We start from the raw sequence: 12,144 nt of genomic DNA, 5'->3' as shown, positions 1-12,144 counted from the left end.
TTTGCACAATCATGGCAATGAAGACAGTTTGACCCAGTGGTCACAGGGTCCCTGAAAGAGTTCACAGATCTCCTTTGGTCTTACTGCAGTCATTCCACTCACAACATAAACTTTTAAATCCAAAAATAATGTAACCTTGCTTTCCAGGAACAAACTCTTAAACAATGGATGACCATGTCCTAATACACACATACACACAACATACATACATACCAGACACCAAAAGGGATGTACGAATCACAGGTAGCAAAATATATGAGAAATAAAACGTATCAAGCTCAGACCCAAACCCACATCCAACATTGTTTATTTATTCATTTATTTATTTATCTAAATATTAAATAAGTGAAAGAGATGGTTTTATAACTTGGTCATCATGATTCATTTCAACATGTGTCACCACACCATTGTCCCTGGCCAAGAACAGTGCTCTCTCAATATTGGTTCTTAACAGGTTCCTGGCTTCTATTGTGTTACTACTATTTTTCTATTAAAACAAATTAAAAATAAACCAAAAATTATAATCTGGACTCACAGTTGTAAACACAAATCATAGCCCAACTGACGCCCATGTTGCTTAAATATATAAATCTATACATATAATTTATTTATTCATTTACAGTCCCCACATTGAGAACTCACAGAGCGCGTCACACGGGCACGGCGGGGTCAGTGACCGCGCACGCCGCCTGTTTATCTCTATGAGAGGTTGTCGGGAGCGCGCCCCCCCTGGCCGAGGAAGGTGAGCGAGTGTCTGGAGGGGAGGACTCGGGAGCGCGACCAGCCGAGGGATCGATCGGATTAAACTCGATTTGAGTGAAATTAACACAAAGGAGAGAAGAGCAACGCACACTAGTCGGCGAGGTCGCACATGCGAGACACGCCGGAGAAATATTTCATGAATAACAAACTTGAACTTTTTTCTTCTGTTTATTTATATTTCAAACGAAAAAGGACCACGGTGGATTTTTTTTTCAAGCAAGCGGAGATACAAACCCTACTAACGAGGAGTTGATTTGATAAAAAGCCCGAAGTGACCGAGCTTGTTGGGTAAGCTAAATGCCCCTTTTGAATGAGTGCATTTTAAATTGTGTCGAGCAGAATTCAGTGCGAGTGTGAGGGTTTTGTAATACTCACAGATTATGAATTAAAACCCTTTATATTCTTTATTAATAGTAAGTTTCCATACTTTTTAAACGCAATCGGACTCTAATCTGCCGTGCGAGTTGGGTTTCAGCCCGATGGGCATTTCATTCAGTGCTAACTCACTGGAAAGCTTATGTCCAATTCTGCTGGTTTATTTAGCTGCTGTTTTATATTCTCATTTCAGCAGAAAGTCATTGAAGGTCCATGTAGCTGCCATGCCGACATGCTAACAATAGCAAGTTTAGCTTTGCCACCCGCTGCATCGCTCACACACACGCACAACAGTCCCGTAGTTAGTTGAAAAGTGGAAAGAAAAATCTCCGGCACAACACGGAGCCTCTCTGTTTCTGAGTCCGTCCCTTCGACAACTTGTTGAATTTTGTAATGTGACATTTTGACTTAATTCAGTTTTAAAGTGTAAGTGTTAGCCCGGTTAGCTAATTGTGTTGAAGCTTCTAGGAGACACGAGGTGGCTCGAGCGTAGAGGTGAGTCACTGGCCGACTGAATGAGCGGAGCTCTCTGAGTGAGATTCCCAGCGGAGAATACTTGGCATATATTGCCAAAAACGCTTCGCCGGAGTTAAAGTAAAATGTTTCTACACAAAACTATAAATGATAGTTGTATTTCAACGGAATACTTGTGTTTTTACTGAAAGAGGACAGTGTAAAGTGTCCGTAGTAGTCGCTAGTTTTATTGGACGGAAGGGACAGAGCAGTGGAGGAGAGAGGGGGGGTGGGGGGCAGTGAGGCCAGGCGGTCATTCCATACAATCGTGTTTTTCACGTTGTTTTTACCACGTTTTGCATTACCAAAACCAATTTAAAGGCACGGAAAAACACACTCGTCCTTGCGTACAGCCTTGGAGTAGTGAGGAAAGTGTTTCACTTGAATAAAAACCGAGATGAGCGAAGCGTTCCCTGGTCCGGAACGACGTGCGAAACACCGCTGATAGGCTAATTAGCCGTGCTAGCCGCTGGAGGTTAGCCCAGCGCTAGGACACCGAAGTTCTGCTAGCCTGCTAGCCAGTTCTCATCCCCATTGTGTACGGGCGAAGACCACTTATTAGCCCCCCCGAGCTAGCTAGTAACCTGCTCGGGGCGGTTATCGGTCGAAGCATAGCTCTTGGGCAAGGAAATTAACTTTACGCATCTTTCGCTTCACTTTTTGCCGAGGTTAAAAGGCAAAGTAACGCTACGTCCTTTCCGCGTTTTTGCTTTTGTTATGAGAGCTTGTTTGTAATGTTACAATGTATCCGGTGACCTAAGTTTGGTAACCTTACGGCTACACTTGTTACATTGTGTGGACGGGTGAAAACGCAGCTCCGAACACCTGCCTGTTCCCATTTACTCCTCGTTTGTTACAACGGCACATCTTAACAGGGTACATAAACGGTTGCGTTTTTTCTTTCATTAGTCCGACTTTATTGCGTGTGTTTCCTGTGCTATCCTGCCCTCTTTCTCCATTATGTGTTCTGTAATCGGTCAACTTGCATAATGGTCACCCTGCCGCTCTCACGCAACTTTGGCTGCGCTCATTCTGGGGAAAAAAAGAAAAAACTAAGCGTTGTATCCTGAAAACACGCACACTTTAGTATTTTCTCCTCGCACGGTGGTTTTATTCACAGTCTCACATTCAGTGTACATGTGCTGCTTCGTTTTTTTTCCTCCTCCTGTCTGCCATAGAGTCAGGAGCTGCTACCCCCACCACCTTGTGTCTTTGAGCCAAGATGGCAGCTAGTCATGTTTAGTGGGCCACAGAGGGAGAGATAAGAGGCCCCGACCACACACACACACATACACACACAGCACACAACAGATGTTCAGCACTATTTGGCCTCTCTCCCGTTTGTCTCTCTCTGTCTTTTCTTGTGGGTAAAGTTGAGGCACTGTTCCCCCTTTCAGCCACAAGGCTGCCTGGGTTTGTTAGAGAGGCAGTTTGTCTGGACTAAGCTGGAAGATGGGACACAAAGTTAGATTTCCTCCTGTTTGATCTGCATGTAATGACATCTCAGATCCCAGTTTTATATTTAATATTTGATATATTTTAATTTTAAATGGCTACATTCAGGCAGATTAGGGATATTTTTTATTCTTTTTAGGAGTGGACACTGTTTTTCATTCAAACGTTTAAAAAAAAAAAGGTGTATTTTCTTAAAGTTGTCCTTGGAGTTGGATAGGCTTAACTTTGGCTTGTAGACCTTGAGTTTGAAAAAAGAAACCCAGACACATAGGCATTATTCACAGTCAGAGAGCATGGAGGAAAATTAGTGCAAAATATTATAGGCATCAACATTTGAAACTGTTGGAAGCATTGTGTCCCAAAATCTAAATGTTGCTTAATAGTTACTGGAACAGACACTTTTTTGTTTGGGTGTAACGTGTTGTTAGATTTAACTGTCTGATGCTTTATCTTGCCCCCTTTTAAATATCCTGTGTGCTCCATACCATTAAGCCCAAAATATGTCATTTTTGTCAGGCAGAGGTTTCTCATTTCCCATTTTCCGTCCAATGTCTCTGTCATGGCCTCACAGTCAGGGAAATCCCTTTCAGCTTACACTAGGGGTAAGATATGGGGATACACCACATAAAGCAAAGTGACTCATATCCTACGAAACACAACATTAAGATTTACCAGTTAATTGAGATTTCACAGAGTGATGCTATTCAATTTCCAGTCTAATATCCATGCCGTGGTGCTCCTTTTCCACATGTATACCCCCATTATCTTATCTCGATACATTCAAACTAACATTTTCAATGACCATAAAGGTTTAACCATGATGTCACTGTATGCAATGGCCTTGTTTATTGATTCAGTCACTTTTTGCAGAATGAAAGACACTTTGTTTAGAACAGGTGTTCATCAATGTGTCACATTTTTGAATAAGCTGCTCTGTTATTTTGACCTATGAATCATTAGTGCGAGCAGCTTTGGTTATCCGAACATTGCCACCCATAATGTGCAATCTTCCATTGACCTTTTAACCAACACGCACTGTTTTCATACTGGTTCAGGATATCCCAGAGCAAGATAGCTAATCATATAAAAGTGTAGGAAAAAGGGCCGCATGAGGAGATGCCAACGGCAAAAGACGTGTGCGTATTCGATTAAGGGAGAATGAGGAGTCCGTGGTGCCCCCATTGGCATCTAGAGAGCACTATAACTTGTAGCTGACAACACTGATGTTGTTGTACTCTGCTTGTCAAAATGGCCATTGTTCCTGTCCTTGTCTATCCCATTTCATTGCTGTGTGTTGTCCACCTATGTCCCTTGGTGATCTTTTACTACTTGAATAGAGTAACTCATCAGGCTTTTACCAGTTTTGGAGATTATTCTCTCTGTTTCTTCCTAATTTCTCTCAAAACTGGATGAGATTACCCTTTCACATATTAAACTATTAGTTCATAGAACGTTTTTTATATAAACCTGGATTTATCTAAAGAGAAGCTGTGGCCCTGTGGTGGGTATTGAGATTTTTTGTCTCTAGAGGCTGAGAGGAAGTTCATATTAAAAGCACATTTTCACTTGCAATGTGACTTTTTGTGATTCTCATGTAGAACTTTTGAAGCATTAGCACCCACTTACATACCTGGTTAATTTAGGTGCTGAAGTTGATCTATAAACGAAATGAATTTGCAACATTAAGCAGGAATTAGAGCTGCAACAAAGTATGGGATTCATTGTTAACAATTGCTTTGAGTAGTTTTTGAGAAAAGTCCAAATTCTCTGATTCCCTCTTCTTCAATGCAAATACTTTCAGATTTCTTTATTCCTATGTGATAGAAAACTGAATATCTTAGGCTTGTGGGCAAAACAGAACATTTGAGGACATCATCTTGGGCCTAGGGACACACTGATGTTTTTACCATTTTCTGACATGTTATACACGAAACAACTAATCGATAAATTGAGGAAATAATCGACAGATTAATCAACACTGAAAAAATCATTAGTTGCAGCTCTAGCTGGAGCAAATTGTGTTTTTTGTGCAAATTTTGCAACTCTACTGTATTTTTTTCCCCACTGCGTAATGTGAGGTAAGGCAGTTGACTTTATTTATTAAACTCATGGCCTTATATTCAAGAATACTTGTGTGAGGAGAAGGACAACTTCATAAAGGGGTGATTGCTAAGATACCCTTGTCACTGTCGAATTGACTGTGAACAATCATGCACAATAATTGCAATAATGGCCCAACAAATGGATTAAAACCGTAGCACCTAAAAGTACTATAGTTTAACTAAACAGTAGAATTGGGTATTTGACAAGTGATGAAATCCCACCACCAAGGGTGGAATTTCCCCTGCCGATGTCAGGAAATCAGAAACTCCTCAAAATGACACTTTTATCCTCCTGCTTTACTTTTACAGTCATTTTTAAGTGAATTACTAAAACCTTTCAACATTGTCCAACAAATGTGTAGATTCCTGGGGGGAAACAGGGACATTTGCCCTTCATTATTAAGAAGATGCGCCCCTCATTTCATGACTGTGAAAAGAAACATGCAATATATGTTTTTATTTTGAGTTACAGATGGCAGACATTCCTAAAGAGAAACTGTAGCTGAACATTGATAAAAGACGCCTTAGCGTAGTGCTCACTGCAACTTAATTATCTTTATTCCATAGGTGTTTCTTTTTAGAATTGGGGCTGAAGGTATCAGCATAGCTAGAAGAAGCACAGCAAGCAGCTGTTTTTTGGCCGACAGTAGATGGCATGACTTTTTTATTTGATTAGAAAGTAGTGGCAGCAAATTCTTGGGAAAATCTCAAACGGCTGGTGGAAAATGCTCTGAGGGGGATACTTTAAATTTGCGTACTTTGCAGGAATTGTTGCATTATATTTATGAGGTCAATGCAGGTTTTACAAACTTTACCACACTGCAGTTATTTTTCTGGTGAGATGTCTGAATTAAAAGTTATCACAAAAACATTCCCTCACCATCACCAAGGAGAAATTTTAATATGTATTTTGCTGGTGGATGACACTTGCTACCCGACATAAAGGCCCGTATTGAACAGACACGATGTTCTCTGTTTAGGGTTGGTGGCACCTGATGCTGCCCTGCTCCTGTTGGACAGTTTAGTGTTGAAAACCTGGTGTTGGGTATCTGAGCCAGAGTACTGGTGTTTGTTAGGGTGGCCATTTTGTCTCCTATCATCATGTGTCATGGATGGCAGCCCTGTTAGCAGACATGAGAAGTGGTGCTGTTGTTTGTCTCCATCTCTTTCATCTTGCCATCTATCGCTCCACCTCCACCCACCCACTCCCTCTCTACCCATGCATGAGCTCCCTCCTCTTCTTTCTACTCTTCATTCTCACCCTTTCCACCTCTCTCTCTCTCTCTCTCTCTCTCTCTCTCTCTCTCTCTCTCCATCTTTCCCTGCCTACTGCCCCCCCACCCCCTCCCTCCCTCCTTCCAGTCCTCTCATTTCCAGCCAAAAGGTTAGCGGGGGTCTTTAGCACCGTGGTGACATTCAAAACTGAGTGTCATCGCTGTCTCTCTCGCTCTCTCTCATCCCTCCCTCTCACCTGTCTCTCCCTCTGCCCCCTCCTCCTCCGCACTCGCCTCCCCCATCCCCCCATCCTCTTCCTGCAGCGAGGGCCTTCTGGACCAAGTGCTGTGCCTAGAAGAGAGGCTGGCGTTAATACAGCTCTCAAGTGTTTGTGTGTGGGCCGTATGTGTGATAGAGGAGACGGCCTGTCAAGTACATCTCTGACCCATATGTGTGCGTGCCTTTTAATCTATCCTTGACCTCTCCCAGTGTTGATGCGTGGCACATCCTGTTTTTCCTCTTCATCCTTCAGCCCTCATACACCATCCAACCTCACTGCTGCTGGGAAACAAACAAGCAAAGCTAAAACCCGAGACTCTCCACTGGAGATATGTGGGAGTTTTGTGTCATCAGCTGCTGATGAATCCCTTCGCTGAAAAGTGGCGCAACAAAAATCTCATCAGCTTCCCGGCGCATGCTGTGGTTTAATGGCACTGTTGTGGCATCCACGCATCCTTCCACCTCTCCTCATTTTCTATCACCATTTCTCTCCGAGAGTGATTCACATGGCTGATGAAAGGTTAAGTGCTGCTTGCTTGTGGAATCAACATCCAGTTAGGAAGATGGAGATGGATGCAAGGTCAGCGAGGGGAGAGACGTATAAAAAAATAATGTTAACCTCATGCAAGAGAAGATGTATGTATCTCTCTAGCAAACATATTCCCATTACACCTCCTCCTAAATGACACTGTTGCTTGTTGTATCCATTATTGGTAGCTAATGTTGGTCATTATTTATAGCACTAAAATGACCCAAAACGCCAGCAGCCGGGTTTCATCCTGCTGAAAAATGTTACTCGGCTCAAGCTGTAAAAAGAAAAAAGTGCTTAGGAGATTCTGAGCTGGATTCAAACCCACAGCGGAAGCACTTTTGATCCTGTAGAGCGCATTGACTCTGGAAAGGGGTGTGTGTGTGTCCCAGGGGAGAAGTTACCCCACAGCTTTATAGGAAGGACTCTAGAAGTTAATTGGTTGTTAGCAGGCAGGCAGGTGGGGCAGGGAGGGGAACCGGCCAATCTCTGGGGACACGGTCCAGACCTGCCTGTCCCATTGGTCTAAAAGGGCATGTCAATAGCACTGATTGATTAGGGAGGTGTGGGGGTAGCACTGCTCTATACACTGTGTCTGTGTGTGTGTGTGTGTGTGTGTGTGTGTGCCTTCCTGTTTAGTCTTGCATAAAGGAATAGTTTAGTGTCTTCACCATTGTGGGAAATGCATGATGAAAAACCTTTCTTTGGAAACTCATACCTTATTCATATTTTGTATATCTAGAAAATCTAGAAAAGTCCTGCCTGTGATGTTGTTGCTCAGAAATGTTTCCGAAGCTTCATCATACGTTGACTGCGCAGGGATGACAAATCTCACAAAAGCCCAAAAACCACTGGTGGTTTTTTGAACAAGCTGAAGAGACTCCCAGGTAGTGACGAATCCTGTAGTTTTTGAAAAGTCTACTGCTTTAAAAGTTTGACAGGAGTTGCAGGGGATTCCCCAAAGCCCATTACAGTGGCAGTGTGCCACTGAGATAACTTATTTGCATCCTTGAGCAACAATTTCCCCCTCACCTGCAGCACTTTGATTTCAGATTTTCATTCAGGTTTACACCCTCCGCATTGACTTTCCAAACAAAATTCAAACATGAGGATTGGAATATTCACACAAAAACAAGCATGTAAAAATCCAGCGGGATATGGTCTTTTAAATGAATAGGACACATAGGTCTGATGTCGCTAGTTGCTGCCAGTGAGCCATGCAGACTGAAGGGAGAGGCTCTGGTAGAAGTAGAAGCTGTGGTCCAGTTATAATAGTCTGGCCAATCAGACACATGCGTGAGAGTTAGAGCATCATTGGTTGTCATCCTGAAAGGGTCAGTGTATGTCATCTGACCTGGCATCATGACCTTCCAGGTGATGTGAGCTGAATGTGGGTTGGATTCTAAAGCAGTCTCATAAATGTCCAAACATAGGTTGAACACGTATCTTGTATGAAGTTTGGACGTACAGCTGGTCCTCAGATGAGGCAGTTATTTCAGGCTCACGGCAGAAGTGTCTGTTCTTGGTTAAAAAATCAAAACTTGTGTTTGTAAAAATACTGTAAAGAATCAGTATTTAGGGTTTTGTAGGTTTTCAACTGGTGATGAAACCAATTACAGGCAGTGAATGCTTGGATCCAAAGTGCAGCAAAAAATGAAGCTTCACAGATCTGTTAAAGAGGCATCAGTCTGACTCATGCTGTATATTTAACTCATTCCAACAGATGCTTAAAGTGTTAAAAGGCATTGAAATAATTAATCTAAAAACAGGCACTAAATTGATATTAAAATGTCTGAAACCAATCTTAAAAAAGTCTTAAAAATGCCAAGGCACGGGATGTAGGATTTCATGATTCATGGTTTTTTGGCGTAAAACAAAATTGGTGACAACTTTTAAAAAAGAATTCAACAAAAATAGCTATTTTGCCAAAATGTAATGGCATGACAGAAACCAGTACATAGGATGCTCGTGTATTTTAAGTTAAAAGGTTTTCAAACTTGGCACAATAGGAATCCAGGCAGCAGACTCCCACATGCAAAGTGAGAAACACAATATTGCCATGAAAACGTGCCATCAAATGTGAGGTATTTTCCCTGAGCTGTTCCTTTACGCATCATATGGACAAAGTTGTCCCTAACCCTAAGTAACTGATGTCGAGTTGTGTTTTTCCATTCAGTTTTGGCTATTGCAAAGTTGGTCATAATTTTCATTCTGATTTGCATTAAAAAAAAAAAGACAAAGTCTTAAATCAAGCTTGACCTACACTGTATGAAGACCTATCAGAATGTGAGCCAGTGGGTCTTGTGTGTCTTTCATAATTTGCATCAGCCCTTTCCAAGTGATCATAAATACAGGCCATATATATCTAGTGACGTATTTAGTCAATGCGTGGAGCAAACCAGTCCGCTTATCACAACTAAAACAGTGTATTTTCTCCAAAGCATTTCACAGCAATTTGAATGGCAATAAATCCTTGCTCTCCATCGAATGCGACTGTTCACAAGTCCAGGGGGAGAATCTAGACTCGGTTTGTGATGCTTTAAATCCCCATGTGTAGTGACTTGACTTAAGTTAAAATATTTGCAGGCAGTTCTTGTGGGCCAGTCTCTGTAGAGGTCACCTCCACTTATTTGCTGTAGTTGTAAAAGTGTGATCTTCAATAGATTAACAGCAGTGTTGTAACTGTTAGAGCCCATGAGTTTTTCAGATTTGCACCGTTTACTGAGAGCTTTTCACTTTCAACAGACACTGCTCACCTCATCATGACCACCACACATCCTTGTCTAGGTAGCTTTTATTATAACAGAGTTGTAGCACCAAGAGAATGTGGAATAGGATTACCTCCACATCGAACCCCTTCAAAAGGAACAGCTCCAATACTGTTTGACATCCAGCATGGGACAATATGAATATCCATGCTGTTGTGCTAAAATCTTAACTGGTGTAGTTTGTCTTTTGACGTTGAATCTGAAAGGTGTATGACAAGATGCGCAATTTTAAAAGGATTTCTATGTAAAAAGAATGCAGAGAGTTAGCACAATAGCAGACATTGTCATTTATTTAGTCTCTTCAACATGTTGTACTTCCCTCAATGTCACCATCACATACACACCTGCATCTCTCACCTTTTTAATCCACTCACAGATGCAAGTGATTTTCAAAGACTAGACGGAGTCAGTTTCAGAGACCCCATAACAGGTTCCTTCAGTGAGCACATGCATTCACACACACATACACACACTCTTCCACTAGCAGGTTCCTTGGCCACCCCCTGTGGCCTACTTCTCTCTCTCTCTCAATCTCTCTCCTCCTCTCCTGTGCCTGTCTCTCAGCCTCCGAGTCCTCTGGGATCAGACTGGGAGCCGGCCAGTGGTTTTTCCTACCACATGGTAAAGGCAGGGAACAGATTGGATAAACACAGCCCTTTCCTGCTGACCCACCCCCGCCGCCCACCTCCTCCCCGAGACACACACACACACACACACACACCGACATGCACACTGCGCACACACACACACTCTGTCCATTAACGAAGCAGCCGTGCGTAAAATAACCAGATTTTCTCTAGCTTCACTGCTTCTCTCTTTCTTCTCTTGCTTTCTCGATCCCCCCCTCCTCTCCTCCTCCTCTTCTCTCTTCCTTCCTTCCGGGCCTCAAATCCCAGCCCCAAACACACGGCCCTGCATCCCCTCACTTGAGCGTAATTACACACACAGCTAGCCAGCTCCTGCGTGCTGTCCTCCATTTGGGAACAAAGGTATAAATTATAGCGGCTTAGATCCTAGCAGTAATGGGAGGTGGGTGGGTGCACACGTGTTCTCCAGAGGAAGAGGGAGATCCCTCACTTCTTCAGGTGTCTAGTTAGGCTGGGGCTGCTAAGCTTTCAGTGTAGTTTGTTTCTCTGTCTCTGTTTTGTTTGTCTGTGTCTGTCTGTCTGTCTGTCTGTGTCTCAGTGGAAAAATGGTGTTGTTGACATGGCAGAGATTTCCTGTAGTAAAGCCTGGAGGCTACAGACAGTTTAGCTGCCAAACTTTCAACAGCACAGACAGGACTGCATTGAGCCACTGTTGGCTAATCTCTCTTCCTTCTTCCTTCCTTCACCCCAGACTAACACTGCATACACACAGGGATTTGGGGCTGTTTGATCAAGCATGATGTATCAAACTAGTTAGAACAAATAAAATCTGCAAATTTCCTTGTTTTGCAAAAAGTTTTATTGATGAAAGACATTAGGAATGGGTTTTTCCTAGTACTTAGAACTTTGAGGGGGGCAATCACATGCAAATTGTTCACTAGATTCCTCAGGGTGAAAAATATACAACTAACAAAGACTTTCAAACATTTATATACAGGAAACAGGAGAGGTGTGTCATTGAGGGCCGAGCACCTGCAGGTTTTCATACCAACCAAAGTTTACACCAGCTGACGTCACTGACTAACACACCTTGACTCAGACTGGAAACAACGGTTACATCACCTGATGTAGGGATTGGTTGGAGTGAAAACGTGGAAACTTTTGACACTGGGATCTGCAACTTACAGCCATTTCACAGTATTAAATAGCCAATAAATTGGGGCATGGCAGTGTCTCAAAATGTTGTCTTTTCTTGGTTTTAAAGGCTGCATTACAGTAGTGACATAATTGATGACATAAGTGATGTAAGTTTCTAACTTACCAGTCTGTTCTAGCTGTTTTATTATTTACCTTTACCTACTTAGTCATTATAGCCACATTACTGATGATTATCTATTATTAAAACTCTTCAGTATTTGTTGCTACAATACTGATATCAAGGTATTTGGTCAAAAAATTGTGATATTTGATGTTGTCCATATCCCCCAGCCCAACAACGAATATATTAGTACAAGTAGATGATAAACAGCACAGTACTGTGATCCACTTCCCTATACTTT

At 42.4% G+C, this 12,144-nt stretch overlaps 1 protein-coding gene across 2 annotated transcripts in view; it reads left to right on the top strand.

Moving 5' to 3' along the window:
• Positions 1-731: 731 nt before the first annotated feature.
• chd7 (chromodomain helicase DNA binding protein 7) overlaps positions 732-12,144 on the top strand; it is a 95,464-nt gene continuing 84,051 nt past the window's right edge. For both annotated transcript variants that reach the window (XM_033651020.2, XM_033651019.2), the window contains exon 1: positions 732-1,050. The gene's annotated coding sequence lies outside the window, so the exon portion shown is untranslated. The remainder of the gene's footprint in view (positions 1,051-12,144) is intronic.

Source organism: Epinephelus lanceolatus, chromosome 12, assembly GCF_041903045.1.
Source record: "Epinephelus lanceolatus isolate andai-2023 chromosome 12, ASM4190304v1, whole genome shotgun sequence".
Taxonomy (NCBI): domain Eukaryota; kingdom Metazoa; phylum Chordata; class Actinopteri; order Perciformes; family Serranidae; genus Epinephelus; species Epinephelus lanceolatus.
The sequence above is the reverse complement of the archived record's forward strand: the minus strand, read 5'-3'. Positions and strand labels throughout refer to the sequence as shown.